Below are 14,133 nucleotides of genomic sequence, written 5' to 3'. Positions count from 1 at the left end.
CTATAGCGTCAACGTGTGTTCATTGCAGCAAATGTACGAGCGCATTTCCTGAAAAAATCCCAGGATGTTTGAGTCTAAAAAGACCCAGCGCACAAATTTCTCATTTTTAAGAAAGATTGCGATATGGTAGAATACATATTGTCAAACATTATTATAACCCCCTGCCCAAACCTGTTGTAAGCAATAGTTAATTTCCTGAAGAACAATCCCCTTTCAAATGTCTCTTTTTTTTGGAGAATTTATCCTTTCCATCCGTACCCGCATGGCTCCAGTGGCGCAATCGGTCAGCGCGCGGTACTTATAAAGCAGTAACTGTTGAGCAATGCCGAGGTTGTGAGTTAGACCCTCACCTGGAGCATTCTTTTCTTGTCTTTCTTTAGTATTTTTGACTACTGAAGTAGTTGAATCGGTTCATGATTTGGTGGCGATTGCTTCACTCTTATGAGGAAAAAATTTTTTTTTGATTTTTTACCTTTGCTATCCAGCCCCAGTGGCCTAATGGATAAGGCACTGGCCTCCTAAGCCAGGGATTGTGGGTTCGAGTCCCATCTGGGGTGCTTGTGGATTTCCCTTTCCAACAGCATCTCATGGAATGTTGATGGTGCAGGTGAAAACTGTTCTACTGGACGATAGTCTTGTTTTCTCGTGACATAGTTCTTGCAAACCTCTGCCATTTAGAGCGATCCTTTCTATGTACTGAGAGAAGTGTTAACACGCAACAGTATCGACTTTGTGTGGCGGAAAAGCCTAGCATCTTAATTGTTTTCATCTTCACTAATGCCCCGAATACCACAGAGTATATTTTCTAAGATATGGATATGCTTTCAACCATACAATGTTTGCAAATCTCAAAATATAAAAGAATAAGTGAAAAAAGTGAACCATTTTTGGAACATTTTTGACAACGGTTTTCCATATCATGTTCTTTATTAAAAGACAAAATGAGTAATCTTTCAATTTTCACCCTGTCCACTGGAGCTATTTTGGACTCGTACATCCTGTCGTTCTCGAGCAGTTTCACCTTAATGTCAGAGGTAGGGTTACAAAGACTGACAACACCTCTGTACGCAGCTGTTAATACAGGATCTAGGAATCACAAAAGGTGATGTCACAGATGACCCTTTTGCCCCTGAATTCAGAAGAATTTTGGCAAACCCTCATTAGATGCTTCAATGCAAACTATAGCGTCAACGTGTGTTCATTGCAGCAAATGTACGAGCGCATTTCCTGAAAAAATCCCAGGATGTTTGAGTCTAAAAAGACCCAGCGCACAAATTTCTCATTTTTAAGAAAGATTGCGATATGGTAGAATACATATTGTCAAACATTATTATAACCCCCCGCCCAAACCTGTTGTAAGCAATAGTTAATTTCCTGAAGAACAATCCCCTTTCAAATGTCTCTTTTTTTTGGAGAATTTATCCTTTCCATCCGTACCCTCATGTCTCCAGTGGCGCAATCGGTCAGTGCACGGTACTTATAAAGCAGTAACTGTTGAGCAATGCCGAGGTTGTGAGTTCGACCCTCACCTGGAGAATTCTTTTCTTGTCTTTCTTTAGTATTTTTGACTACTGAATTAGTTGAATCGGTTCATGATTTGGTGGCGATTGCTTCACTCTTATGAGGAAAAGAATTTTTTTTGATTTTTTACCTTTGCTATCCAGCCCCAGTGGCCTAATGGATAAGGCACTGGCCTCCTAAGCCAGGGATTGTGGGTTCGAGTCCCATCTGGGGTGCTTGTGGATTTCCCTTTCCAACAGCATCTCATGGAATGTTGATGATACAGGTGAAAACTGTTCTACTCGACGATAGTCTTGTTTTCTCGTGACTTAGTTCTTGCAAACCTCTGCCATTTAGAGCTATCCTTTCTATGTACTGAGAGAAGTGTTAACACGCAACAGTATCGACTTTGTGTGGCGGAAAAGCCTAGCATCTTAATTGTTTTCATCTTCATTAATGCCACGAATACCACAGAGTATATTTTCTAAGATATGGATATGCTTTCAACCACACAATGTTTGCAAATCTCAAAATATAAAAGAATAAGTGAAAAAAGTGAACCATTTTTGGAACATTTTTGAAAATGGTTTTCCATGTCATGTTCTTTATTAAAAAACAAAATGAGTAATCTTTCAATTTTCACCCTGGCCACTGGAGCTATTTTGGACTCATACATCCTGTCGTTCTCGAGCAGTTTCACCTTAATGTCAGAGGTAGGGTTACAAAGACTGACAACACCTCTGTACGCAGCTGTTAACACAGGATCTAAGAATCACAAAAGGTGATGTCACAGATGACCCTTTTGCCCCTGAATTCAGAAGAATTTTGGCAAACCCTCATTAGATGCTTCAATGCAAACTATAGCGTCAACGTGTGTTCATTGCAGCAAATGTACGAGCGCATTTCCTGAAAAAATCCCAGGATGTTTGAGTCTAAAAAGACCCAGCGCACAAATTTCTCATTTTTAAGAAAGATTGCGATATGGTAGAATACATATTGTCAAACATTATTATAACCCCCGCCCAAACCTGTTGTAAGCAATAGTTAATTTCCTGAAGAACAATCCCCTTTCAAATGTCTCTTTTTTTTGGATAATTTATCCTTTCCATCCGTACCCGCATGGCTCCAGTGGCGCAATCGGTCAGCGAGTGGTACTTACAAAGCAGTAACTGTTGAGCAATGCCGAGGTTGTGAGTTCGACCCTCACCTGGAACATTCTTTTCTTGTCTTTCTTTAGTATTTTTGACTACTGAAGTAGTTGAATCGGTTCATGATTTGGTGGCGATTGCTTCACTCTTATGAGGAAAAAAAATTTTTTTGATTTTTTACCTTTGCTATCCAGCCCCAGTGGCCTAATGGATAAGGCACTGGCCTCCTAAGCCAGGGATTGTGGGTTCGAGTCCCATCTGTGGTGCTTGTGGAATTCCCTTTCCAACAGCATCTCATGGAATGTTGATGGTGCAGGTGAAAACTGTTTTACTGTGGACGATTGTCTTGTTTTCTCGTGACTTAGTTCTTGCAAACCTCTGCCATTTAGAGCGATCCTTTCTATGTACTGAGAGAAGTGTTAACACGCAACAGTATCGACTTTGTGTGGCGGAAAAGCCTTGCATCTTAATTGTTTTCATCTTCACTAATGCCCCGAATACCACAGAGTATATTTTCTAAGATATGGATATGCTTTCAACCACACAATGTTTGCAAATCTCAAAATATAAAAGAATAAGTGAAAAAAGTGAACCATTTTTGGAACATTTTTGACAATGGTTTTCCATATCATGTTCTTTATTAAAAAACAAAATGAGTAATCTTTCAATTTTCACCCTGGCCACTGGAGCTATTTTGGACTCGTACATCCTGTCGTTCTCGAGCAGTTTCACCTTAATGTCATAGGTAGGGTTACAAAGACTGACAACACCTCTGTACGCAGCTGTTAACACAGGATCTAGGAATCACAAAAGGTGATGTCACAGATGACCCTTTTGCCCCTGAATTCAGAAGAATTTTGGCAAACCCTCATTAGATGCTTCAATGCAAACTATAGCGCCAACGTGTGTTCATTGCAGCAAATGTACGAGCGCATTTCCTGAAAAAATCCCAGGATGTTTGAGTCTAAAAAGACCCAGCGCACAAATTTCTCATTTTTAAGAAAGATTGCGATATGGTAGAATACATATTGTCAAACATTATTATAACCCCCCGCCCAAACCTGTTGTAAGCAATAGTTAATTTCCTGAAGAACAATCCCCTTTCAAATGTCTCTTTTTTTTTGCAGAATTTATCCTTTCCATCCGTACACGCATGGCTCCAGTGGCGCAATCGGTCAGCGCGCCGTACTTATAAAGCAGTAACTGTTGAGCAATGTCGAGGTTGTGAGTTCGACCCTCACCTGGAGCATTCTTTTCTTGTCTTTCTTTAGTATTTTTGACTACTGAAGTAGTTGAATCGGTTCATGATTTGGTGGCGATTGCTTCACTCTTATGAGGAAAAAATTTTTTTTTTATTTTTTACCTTTGCTATCCAGCCCCAGTGGCCTAATGGATAAGGCACTGGCCTCCTAAGCCAGGGATTGTGGGTTCGAGTCCCATCTGGGGTGCTTGTGGATTTCCCTTTCCAACAGCATCTCATGGAATGTTGATGGTGCAGGTGAAAACTGTTCTACTGGACGATTGTCTTGTTTTCTCGTGACTTAGTTCTTGCAAACCTCTGCCATTTAGAGCGATCCTTTCTATGTACTGAGAGAAGTGTTAACACGCAACAGTATCGACTTTGTGTGGCGGAAAAGCCTAGCATCTTAATTGTTTTCATCTTCACTAATGCCCCGAATACCACAGAGTATATTTTCTAAGATATGGATATGCTTTCAACCACACAATGTTTGCAAATCTCAAAATATAAAAGAATAAGTGAAAAAAGTGAACCATTTTTGGAACATTTTTGACAATGGTTTTCCATATCATGTTCTTTATTAAAAAACAAAATGAGTAATCTTTCAATTTTCACCCTGGCCACTGGAGCTATTTTGGACTCGTACATCCTGTCGTTCTCGAGCAGTTTCACCTTAATGTCAGAGGTAGGGTTACAAAGACTGACAACACCTCTGTACGCAGCTGTTAATACAGGATCTAGGAATCACAAAAGGTGATGTCACAGATGACCCTTTTGCCCCTGAATTCAGAAGAATTTTGGCAAACCCTCATTAGATGCTTCAATGCAAACTATAGCGTCAACGTGTGTTCATTGCAGCAAATGTACGAGCGCATTTCCTGAAAAAATCCCAGGATGTTTGAGTCTAAAAAGACCCAGCGCACAAATTTCTCATTTTTAAGAAAGATTGCGATATGGTAGAATACATATTGTCAAACATTATTATAACCCCCCGCCCAAACCTGTTGTAAGCAATAGTTAATTTCCTGAAGAACAATCCCCTTTCAAATGTCTCTTTTTTTTGGAGAATTTATCCTTTCCATCCGTACCCGCATGGCTCCAGTGGCGCAATCGGTCAGCGCGCGGTACTTATAAAGCAGTAACTGTTGAGCAATGCCGAGGTTGTGAGTTAGACCCTCACCTGGAGCATTCTTTTCTTGTCTTTCTTTAGTATTTTTGACTACTGAAGTAGTTGAATCGGTTCATGATTTGGTGGCGATTGCTTCACTCTTATGAGGAAAAAAATTTTTTTTGATTTTTTACCTTTGCTAACCAGCCCCAGTGGCCTAATGGATAAGGCACTGGCCTCCTAAGCCAGGGATTGTGGGTTCGAGTCCCATCTGGGGTGCTTGCATCTCATGGAATGTTGATGGTGCAGGTGAAAACTGTTCTACTGGACGATTGTCTTGTTTTCTCGTGACTTAGTTCTTGCAAACCTCTGCCATTTAGAGCCATCCTTTCTATGTACTGAGAGAAGTGTTAACACGCAACAGTATCGACTTTGTGTGGCGGAAAAGCCTAGCATCTTAATGCTTTCAACCACACAATGTTTGCAAATCTCAAAATATAAAAGAATAAGTGAAAAAAGTGAACCATTTTTGGAACATTTTTGACAATGGTTTTCCATATCATGTTCTTTATTAAAAAACAAAATGAGTAATCTTTCAATTTTCACCCTGTCCACTGGAGCTATTTTGGACTCGTACATCCTGTCGTTCTCGAGCAGTTTCACCTTAATGTCAGAGGTAGGGTTACAAAGACTGACAACACCTCTGTACGCAGCTGTTAATACAGGATCTAGGAATCACAAAAGGTGATGTCACAGATGACCCTTTTGCCCCTGAATTCAGAAGAATTTTGGCAAACCCTCATTAGATGCTTCAATGCAAACTATAGCGTCAACGTGTGTTCATTGCAGCAAATGTACGAGCGCATTTCCTGAAAAAATCCCAGGATGTTTGAGTCTAAAAAGACCCAGCGCACAAATTTCTCATTTTTAAGAAAGATTGCGATATGGTAGAATACATATTGTCAAACATTATTATAACCCCCCGCCCAAACCTGTTGTAAGCAATAGTTAATTTCCTGAAGAACAATCCCCTTTCAAATGTCTCTTTTTTTTGGAGAATTTATCCTTTCCATCCGTACCCGCATGGCTCCAGTGGCGCAATCGGTCAGCGCGCGGTACTTATAAAGCAGTAACTGTTGAGCAATGCCGAGGTTGTGAGTTAGACCCTCACCTGGAGCATTCTTTTCTTGTCTTTCTTTAGTATTTTTGACTACTGAAGTAGTTGAATCGGTTCATGATTTGGTGGCGATTGCTTCACTCTTATGAGGAAAAAAATTTTTTTTGATTTTTTACCTTTGCTAACCAGCCCCAGTGGCCTAATGGATAAGGCACTGGCCTCCTAAGCCAGGGATTGTGGGTTTGAGTCCCATCTGGGGTGCTTGTGGATTTCCCTTTCCAATGTTGATGGTGCAGGTGAAAACTGTTCTACTGGACGATTGTCTTGTTTTCTCGTGACTTAGTTCTTGCAAACCTCTGCCATTTAGAGCCATCCTTTCTATGTACTGAGAGAAGTGTTAACACGCAACAGTATCGACTTTGTGTGGCGGAAAAGCCTAGCATCTTAATTGTTTTCATCTTCACTAATATACCACAGAGTATATTTTCTAAGATATGGATATGCTTTCAACCACACAATGTTTGCAAATCTCAAAATATAAAAGAATAAGTGAAAAAAGTGAACCATTTTTGGAACATTTTTACAATGGTTTTCCATATCATGTTCTTTATTAAAAAACAAAATGAGTAATCTTTCAATTTTCACCCTGGCCACTGGAGCTATTTTGGACTCGTACATCCTGTCGTTCTCGAGCAGTTTCACCTTAATGTCAGAGGTAGGGTTACAAAGACTGACAACACCTCTGTACGCAGCTGTTAATACAGGATCTAGGAATCACAAAAGGTGATGTCACAGATGACCCTTTTGCCCCTGAATTCAGAAGAATTTTGGCAAACCTCATTAGATGCTTCAATGCAAACTATAGCGTCAACGTGTGTTCATTGCAGCAAATGTACGAGCGCATTTCCTGAAAAAATCCCAGGATGTTTGAGTCTAAAAAGACCCAGCGCACAAATTTCTCATTTTTAAGAAAGATTGCGATATGGTATAATACATATTGTCAAACATTATTATAACCCCCCGCCCAAACCTGTTGTAAGCAATAGTTAATTTCCTGAAGAACAATCCCCTTTCAAATGTCTCTTTTTTTTGGAGAATTTATCCTTTCCATACGTACCCGCATGGCTCCAGTGGCGCAATCGGTCAGCGCGCGGTACTTATAAAGCAGTAACTGTTGAGCAATGCCAAGGTTGTGAGTTCGACCCTCACCTGGAGCATTCTTTTCTTTTCTTGTCTTTCTTTAGTATTTTTGACTACTGAAGTAGTTGAATCGGTTCATGATTTGGTGGCGATTGCTTCACTCTTATGAGGAAAAAATTTTTTTTTGATTTTTTACCTTTGCTAACCAGCCCCAGTGGCCTAATGGATAAGGCACTGGCCTCCTAAGCCAGGGATTGTGGGTTCGAGTCCCATCTGGGGTGCTTGTGAATTTCCCTTTCCATCAGCATCTCATGGAATGTTGATGGTGCAGGTGAAAACTGTTCTACTGGACGATTGTCTTTTTTTCTCGTGACTTAGTTCTTGCAAACCTCTGCCATTTAGAGCGATCCTTTCTATGTACTGAGAGAAGTGTTAACACGCAACAGTATCGACTTTGTGTGGCGGAAAAGCCTAGCATCTTAATTGTTTTCATCTTCACTAATGCCCCGAATACCACAGAGTATATTTTCTAAGATATGGATATGCTTTCAACCACACAATGTTTGCAAATCTCAAAATATAAAAGAATAAGTGAAAAAAGTGAACCATTTTTGGAACATTTTTGACAATGGTTTTCCATATCATGTTCTTTATTAAAAGACAAAATGAGTAATCTTTCAATTTTCACCCTGGCCACTGGAGCTATTTTGGACTCGTACATCCTGTCGTTCTCGAGCAGTTTCACCTTAATGTCAGAGGTAGGGTTACAAAGACTGACAACACCTCTGTACGCAGCTGTTAATACAGGATCTACGAATCACAAAAGGTGATGTCACAGATGACCCTTTTGCCCCTGAATTCAGAAGAATTTTGGCAAACCCTCATTAGATGCTTCAATGCAAACTATAGCGTCAACGTGTGTTCATTGCAGCAAATGTACGAGCGCATTTCCTGAAAAAATCCCAGGATGTTTGAGTCTAAAAAGACCCAGCGCACAAATTTCTCATTTTTAAGAAAGATTGCGATATGGTAGAATACATATTGTCAAACATTATTATAACCCCCGCCCAAACCTGTTGTAAGCAATAGTTAATTTCCTGAAGAACAATCCCCTTTCAAATGTCTCTTTTTTTTGGAGAATTTATCCTTTCCATCCGTACCCGCATGGCTCCAGTGGCGCAATCGGTCAGCGCGCGGTACTTATAAAGCAGTAACTGTTGAGCAATGCCGAGGTTGTGAGTTCGACCCTCACCTGGAGCATTCTTTTCTTGTCTTTCTTTAGTATTTTTGACTACTGAAGTAGTTGAATCGGTTCATTATTTGGTGGCGATTGCTTCACTCTTATGAGGAAAAAATTTTTTTTTGATTTTTTACCTTTGCTAACCAGCCCCAGTGGCCTAATGGATAATGCACTGGCCTCCTACGCCAGAGATTGTGGGTTCGAGTCCCATCTGGGGTGCTTGTGGATTTCCCTTTCCAACAGCATCTCATGGAATGTTGATGGTGCAGGTGAAAACTGTTCTACTGGACGATTGTCTTGTTTTCTCATGACTTAGTTCTTGCAAACCTCTGCCATTTAGAGCTATCCTTTCTATGTACTGAGACAAGTGTTAACACGCAGCAGTATCGACTTTGTGTGGCGGAAAAGCCTAGCAACTTAATTGTTTTCATCTTCACTAATGCCCCGAATACCACAGAGTATATTTTCTAAGATATGGATATGCTTTCAACCACACAATGTTTGCAAATCTCAAAATATAAAAGAATAAGTGAAAAAAGTGAACCATTTTTGGAACATTTTTGACAATGGTTTTCCATATCATGTTCTTTATTAAAAGACAAAATGAGTAATCTTTCAATTTTCACCCTGGCCACTGGAGCTATTTTGGACTCGTACATCCTGTCATTCTCGAGCAGTTTCACCTTAATGTCAGAGGTAGGGTTACAAAGACTGACAACACCTCTGTACGCAGCTGTTAATACAGGATCTAGGAATCACAAAAGGTGATGTCACAGATGACCCTTTTGCCCCTGAATTCAGAAGAATTTTGGCAAACCCTCATTAGATGCTTCAATGCAAACTATAGCGTCAACGTGTGTTCATTGCAGCAAATGTACGAGCGCATTTCCTGAAAAAATCCCAGGATGTTTGAGTCTAAAAAGACCCAGCGCACAAATTTCTCATTTTTAAGAAAGATTGCGATATGGTATAATACATATTGTCAAACATTATTATAACCCCCCGCCCAAACCTGTTGTAAGCAATAGTTAATTTCCTGAAGAACAATCCCCTTTCAAATGTCTCTTTTTTTTGGAGAATTTATCCTTTCCATGCGTACCCGCATGGCTCCAGTGGCGCAATCGGTCAGCGCGCGGTACTTATAAAGCAGTAACTGTTGAGCAATGCCGAGGTTGTGAGTTCGACCCTCACCTGGAGCATTCTTTTCTTGTCTTTCTTTAGTATTTTTGACTACTGAAGTAGTTGAATCGGTTCATGATTTGGTGGCGATTGCTTCACTCTTATGAGGAAAAAATTTTTTTTTGATTTTTTACCTTTGCTAACCAGGCCCAGTGGCCTAATGGATAAGGCACTGGCCTCCTAAGCCAGGGATTGTGGGTTCGAGTCCCATCTGGGGTGCTTGTGGATTTCCCTTTCCAACAGCATCTCATGGAATGTTTATGGTGCAGGTGAAAACTGTTCTTCTGGACGATTGTCTTGTTTTCTCGTGACTTAGTTCTTGCAAACCTCTGCCATTTAGAGCGATCCTTTCTATGTACTGAGAGAAGTGTTAACACGCAACAGTATCGACTTTGTGTGGCGGAAAAGCCTAGCATCTTAATTGTTTTCATCTTCACTAATGCCCCGAATACCACAGAGTATATTTTCTAAGATATGGATATGCTTTCAACCACACAATGTTTGCAAATCTCAAAATATAAAAGAATAAGTGAAAAAAGTGAACCATTTTTGGAACATTTTTGACAATAATTTTTCCATATCATGTTCTTTATTAAAAAACAAAATGAGTAATCTTTCAATTTTCACCCTGGCCACTGGAGCTATTTTGGACTCGTACATCCTGTCGTTCTCGAGCAGTTTCACCTTAATGTCAGAGGTAGGGTTACAAAGACTGACAACACCTCTGTACGCAGCTGTTAATACAGGATCTACGAATCACAAAAGGTGATGTCACAGATGACCCTTTTGCCCCTGAATTCAGAAGAATTTTGGCAAACCCTCATTAGATGCTTCAATGCAAACTATAGCGTCAACGTGTGTTCATTGCAGCAAATGTACGAGCGCATTTCCTGAAAAAATCCCAGGATGTTTGAGTCTAAAAAGACCCACCGCACAAATTTCTCATTTTTAAGAAAGATTGCGATATGGTAGAATACATATTGTCAAACATTATTACAATCCCCCGCCCAAACCTGTTGTAAGCAATAGTTAATTTCCTGAAGAACAATCCCCTTTCAAATGTCTCTTTTTTTTGGAGAATTTATCCTTTCCATCCGTACCCGCATGGCTCCAGTGGCGCAATCGGTCAGCGCGCGGTACTTATAAAGCAGTAACTGTTGAGCTATGCCGAGGTTGTGAGTTCGACCCTCACCTGGAGCATTATTTTCTTGTCTTTCTTTAGTATTTTTGACTACTGAATTAGTTGAATCGGTTCATGATTTGGTGGCGATTGCTTCACTCTTATGAGGGAAAAAATTTTTTTTGATTTTCTAACTTTGCTATCCAGCCCCAGTGGCCTAATGGATAAGGCACTGGCCTCCTAAGCCAGGGATTGTGGGTTCGCGTCCCATCTGGGGTGCTTGTGGATTTCCCTTTCCAACAGCATCTCATGGAATGTTGATGGTGCAGGTGAAAACTCTTCTACTGGACGATGGTCTTGTTTTCTCGTGACTTAGTTCTTGCAAACCTCTGCCATTTAGAGCGATCCTTTCTATGTAATGAGAGAAGTGTTAACACGCAACAGTATCGACTTTGTGTGGCGTTTGGTGCTTGTGGATTTCCCTTTCCAACAGCATCTCATGGAATGTTGATGGTGCAGGTGAAAACTGTTCTACTGGACGATTGTCTTGTTTTCTCGTGACTTAGTTCTTGCAAACCTCTGCCATTTAGAGCGATCCTTTCTATGTACTGAGAGAAGCGTTAACACGCAACAGTATCGACTTTGTGTGGCGGAAAAGCCTAGCATCTTAATTGTTTTCATCTTCACTAATGCCCCGAATACCACAGAGTATATTTTCTAAGATATGCATATGCTTTCAACCACACAATGTTTGCAAATCTCAAAATATAAAAGAATAAGTGAAAAAAGTGAACCATTTTTGGAACATTTTTGACAATGGTTTTCCATATCATGTTCTTTATTAAAAAACAAAATGAGTAATCTTTCAATTTTCACCCTGTCCACTGGAGCTATTTTGGACTCGTACATCCTGTCGTTCTCGAGCATTTTCACCTTAATGTCAGAGGTAGGGTTACAAAGACTGACAACACCTCTGTACGCAGCTGTTAATACAGGATCTAGGAATCACAAAAGGTGATGTCACAGATGACCCTTTTGCCCCTGAATTCAGAAGAATTTTGGCAAACCCTCATTAGATGCTTCAATGCAAACTATAGCGTCAACGTGTGTTCATTGCAGCAAATGTACGAGCGCATTTCCTGAAAAAATCCCAGGATGTTTTAGTCTAAAAAGACCCAGCGCACAAATTTCTCATTTTTAAGAAAGATTGCGATATGGTAGAATACATATTGTCAAACATTATTATAACCCCCCGCCCAAACCTGTTGTAAGCAATAGTTAATTTCCTGAAGAACAATCCCCTTTCAAATGTCTCTTTTTTTTGGAGAATTTATCCTTTCCATCCGTACCCGCATGGCTCCAGTGGCGCAATCGATCAGCGCGCGGTACTTATAAAGCAGTAACTGTTGAGCAATGCCGATGTTGTGAGTTAGACCCTCACCTGGAGCATTCTTTTCTTGTCTTTCTTTAGTATTTTTGACTACTGAAGTAGTTGAATCGGTTCATGATTTGGTGGCGATTGCTTCACTCTTATGAGGAAAAAAATTTTTTTTGATTTTTCACCTTTGCTAACCAGCCCCAGTGGCCTAATGGATAAGGCACTGGCCTCCTAAGCCAGGGATTTTGGGTTCGAGTCCCGTCTGGGGTGCTTGTGGATTTCCCTTTCCAACAGTATCTCCTGGAATGTTGATGGTGCAGGTGAAAACTGTTCTACTGGACGATTGTCTTGTTTTCTCGTGACTTAGTTCTTGCAAACCTCTGCCATTTAGAGCCATCCTTTCTATGTACTGAGAGAAGTGTTAACACGCAACAGTATCGACTTTGTGTGGCGGAAAAGCCTAGCATCTTAATTGTTTTCATCTTCACTAATGCCCCGAATACCACAGAGTATATTTTCTAAGATATGGATATGCTTTCAACCACACAATGTTTGCAAATCTCAAAATATAAAAGAATAAGTGAAAAAAGTGAACCATTTTTGGAACATTTTTGACAATGGTTTTCCATATCATGTTCTTTATTAAAAGACAAAATGAGTAATCTTTCAATTTTCACCCTGGCCACTGGAGCTATTTTGGACTCGTACATCCTGTCGTTCTCGAGCAGTTTCACCTTAATGTCAGAGGTAGGGTTACAAAGACTGACAACACCTCTGTACGCAGCTGTTAATACAGGATCTAGGAATCACAAAAGGTGATGTCACAGATGACCCTTTTGCCCCTGAATTCAGAAGAATTTTGGCAAACCCTCATTAGATGCTTCAATGCAAACTATAGCGTCAACGTGTGTTCATTGCAGCAAATGTACGAGCGCATTTCCTGAAAAAATCCCAGGATGTTTGAGTCTAAAAAGACCCAGCGCACAAATTTCTCATTTTTAAGAAAGATTGCGATATGGTAGAATACATATTGTCAAACATTATTATAACCCCCCGCCCAAACCTGTTGTAAGCAATAGTTAATTTCCTGAAGAACAATCCCCTTTCAAATGTCTCTTTTTTTTGGAGAATTTATCCTTTCCATCCGTACCCGCATGGCTCCAGTGGCGCAATCGGTCAGCGCGCGGTACTTATAAAGCAGTAACTGTTGAGCAATGCCGAGGTTGTGAGTTCGACCCTCACCTGGAGCATTCTTTTCTTGTCTTTCTTTAGTATTTTTGACTACTCAAGTAGTTGAATCGGTTCATTATTTGGTGGCGATTGCTTCACTCTTATGAGGAAAAAATTTTTTTTTGATTTTTTACCTTTGCTAACCAGCCCCAGTGGCCTAATGGATAATGCACTGGCCTCCTACGCCAGAGATTGTGGGTTCGAGTCCCATCTGGGGTGCTTGTGGATTTCCCTTTCCAACAGCATCTCATGGAATGTTGATGGTGCAGGTGAAAACTGTTCTACTGGACGATTGTCTTGTTTTCTCGTGACTTAGTTCTTGCAAACCTCTGCCATTTAGAGCTATCCTTTCTATGTACTGAGACAAGTGTTAACACGCAGCAGTATCGACTTTGTGTGGCGGAAAAGCCTAGCAACTTAATTGTTTTCATCTTCACTAATGCCCCGAATACCACAGAGTATATTTTCTAAGATATGGATATGCTTTCAACCACACAATGTTTGCAAATCTCAAAATATAAAAGAATAAGTGAAAAAAGTGAACCATTTTTGGAACATTTTTGACAATGGTTTTCCATATCATGTTCTTTATTAAAAGACAAAATGAGTAATCTTTCAATTTTCACCCTGGCCACTGGAGCTATTTTGGACTCGTACATCCTGTCGTTCTCGAGCAGTTTCACCTTAATGTCAGAGGTAGGGTTACAAAGACTGACAACACCTCTGTACGCAG

General features: G+C 40.3%; 22 non-coding genes across 22 annotated transcripts; all 22 read left to right on the top strand.

Annotated features, from left to right (window-relative positions):
- Positions 1–265: 265 nt before the first annotated feature.
- On the top strand, positions 266–358 carry TRNAI-UAU (transfer RNA isoleucine (anticodon UAU)). Its single transcript is given in 2 exon segments — positions 266–303; positions 323–358. It is a non-coding gene; the product is annotated as a tRNA-Ile (tRNA).
- A 126-nt stretch (positions 359–484) lies between these two features.
- TRNAR-CCU (transfer RNA arginine (anticodon CCU)) lies at positions 485–557 on the top strand. Its single transcript has one exon. It is a non-coding gene; the product is annotated as a tRNA-Arg (tRNA).
- An 887-nt stretch (positions 558–1,444) lies between these two features.
- TRNAI-UAU (transfer RNA isoleucine (anticodon UAU)) lies at positions 1,445–1,537 on the top strand. Its single transcript is given in 2 exon segments — positions 1,445–1,482; positions 1,502–1,537. It is a non-coding gene; the product is annotated as a tRNA-Ile (tRNA).
- Positions 1,538–1,663: 126 nt separating this feature from the next.
- Positions 1,664–1,736, top strand: TRNAR-CCU (transfer RNA arginine (anticodon CCU)). Its single transcript has one exon. It is a non-coding gene; the product is annotated as a tRNA-Arg (tRNA).
- Positions 1,737–2,841: 1,105 nt separating this feature from the next.
- On the top strand, positions 2,842–2,914 carry TRNAR-CCU (transfer RNA arginine (anticodon CCU)). Its single transcript has one exon. It is a non-coding gene; the product is annotated as a tRNA-Arg (tRNA).
- An 890-nt stretch (positions 2,915–3,804) lies between these two features.
- On the top strand, positions 3,805–3,897 carry TRNAI-UAU (transfer RNA isoleucine (anticodon UAU)). Its single transcript is given in 2 exon segments — positions 3,805–3,842; positions 3,862–3,897. It is a non-coding gene; the product is annotated as a tRNA-Ile (tRNA).
- A 126-nt stretch (positions 3,898–4,023) lies between these two features.
- Positions 4,024–4,096, top strand: TRNAR-CCU (transfer RNA arginine (anticodon CCU)). Its single transcript has one exon. It is a non-coding gene; the product is annotated as a tRNA-Arg (tRNA).
- An 887-nt stretch (positions 4,097–4,983) lies between these two features.
- Positions 4,984–5,076, top strand: TRNAI-UAU (transfer RNA isoleucine (anticodon UAU)). Its single transcript is given in 2 exon segments — positions 4,984–5,021; positions 5,041–5,076. It is a non-coding gene; the product is annotated as a tRNA-Ile (tRNA).
- Positions 5,077–5,202: 126 nt separating this feature from the next.
- On the top strand, positions 5,203–5,275 carry TRNAR-CCU (transfer RNA arginine (anticodon CCU)). The gene has a single exon. It is a non-coding gene; the product is annotated as a tRNA-Arg (tRNA).
- Positions 5,276–6,082: 807 nt separating this feature from the next.
- On the top strand, positions 6,083–6,175 carry TRNAI-UAU (transfer RNA isoleucine (anticodon UAU)). Its single transcript is given in 2 exon segments — positions 6,083–6,120; positions 6,140–6,175. It is a non-coding gene; the product is annotated as a tRNA-Ile (tRNA).
- A 126-nt stretch (positions 6,176–6,301) lies between these two features.
- On the top strand, positions 6,302–6,374 carry TRNAR-CCU (transfer RNA arginine (anticodon CCU)). The gene has a single exon. It is a non-coding gene; the product is annotated as a tRNA-Arg (tRNA).
- An 863-nt stretch (positions 6,375–7,237) lies between these two features.
- Positions 7,238–7,330, top strand: TRNAI-UAU (transfer RNA isoleucine (anticodon UAU)). The gene is given in 2 exon segments: positions 7,238–7,275; positions 7,295–7,330. It is a non-coding gene; the product is annotated as a tRNA-Ile (tRNA).
- Positions 7,331–7,461: 131 nt separating this feature from the next.
- On the top strand, positions 7,462–7,534 carry TRNAR-CCU (transfer RNA arginine (anticodon CCU)). The gene has a single exon. It is a non-coding gene; the product is annotated as a tRNA-Arg (tRNA).
- An 886-nt stretch (positions 7,535–8,420) lies between these two features.
- On the top strand, positions 8,421–8,513 carry TRNAI-UAU (transfer RNA isoleucine (anticodon UAU)). Its single transcript is given in 2 exon segments — positions 8,421–8,458; positions 8,478–8,513. It is a non-coding gene; the product is annotated as a tRNA-Ile (tRNA).
- Positions 8,514–8,639: 126 nt separating this feature from the next.
- Positions 8,640–8,712, top strand: TRNAR-CCU (transfer RNA arginine (anticodon CCU)). The gene has a single exon. It is a non-coding gene; the product is annotated as a tRNA-Arg (tRNA).
- Positions 8,713–9,599: 887 nt separating this feature from the next.
- Positions 9,600–9,692, top strand: TRNAI-UAU (transfer RNA isoleucine (anticodon UAU)). Its single transcript is given in 2 exon segments — positions 9,600–9,637; positions 9,657–9,692. It is a non-coding gene; the product is annotated as a tRNA-Ile (tRNA).
- Positions 9,693–9,818: 126 nt separating this feature from the next.
- TRNAR-CCU (transfer RNA arginine (anticodon CCU)) lies at positions 9,819–9,891 on the top strand. The gene has a single exon. It is a non-coding gene; the product is annotated as a tRNA-Arg (tRNA).
- Positions 9,892–10,779: 888 nt separating this feature from the next.
- TRNAI-UAU (transfer RNA isoleucine (anticodon UAU)) lies at positions 10,780–10,872 on the top strand. The gene is given in 2 exon segments: positions 10,780–10,817; positions 10,837–10,872. It is a non-coding gene; the product is annotated as a tRNA-Ile (tRNA).
- Positions 10,873–10,998: 126 nt separating this feature from the next.
- TRNAR-CCU (transfer RNA arginine (anticodon CCU)) lies at positions 10,999–11,071 on the top strand. Its single transcript has one exon. It is a non-coding gene; the product is annotated as a tRNA-Arg (tRNA).
- A 1,296-nt stretch (positions 11,072–12,367) lies between these two features.
- TRNAR-CCU (transfer RNA arginine (anticodon CCU)) lies at positions 12,368–12,440 on the top strand. The gene has a single exon. It is a non-coding gene; the product is annotated as a tRNA-Arg (tRNA).
- An 887-nt stretch (positions 12,441–13,327) lies between these two features.
- TRNAI-UAU (transfer RNA isoleucine (anticodon UAU)) lies at positions 13,328–13,420 on the top strand. The gene is given in 2 exon segments: positions 13,328–13,365; positions 13,385–13,420. It is a non-coding gene; the product is annotated as a tRNA-Ile (tRNA).
- A 126-nt stretch (positions 13,421–13,546) lies between these two features.
- TRNAR-CCU (transfer RNA arginine (anticodon CCU)) lies at positions 13,547–13,619 on the top strand. Its single transcript has one exon. It is a non-coding gene; the product is annotated as a tRNA-Arg (tRNA).
- The last annotated feature ends 514 nt before the right edge of the window (positions 13,620–14,133 follow it).

Source organism: Dendrobates tinctorius, unplaced genomic scaffold, assembly GCF_039654945.1.
Source record: "Dendrobates tinctorius isolate UK_male_01 unplaced genomic scaffold, ASM3965494v1 ptg000272l, whole genome shotgun sequence".
Classification (NCBI taxonomy): Eukaryota; Metazoa; Chordata; class Amphibia; order Anura; family Dendrobatidae; genus Dendrobates; species Dendrobates tinctorius.
The sequence above is the reverse complement of the archived record's forward strand: the minus strand, read 5'-3'. Positions and strand labels throughout refer to the sequence as shown.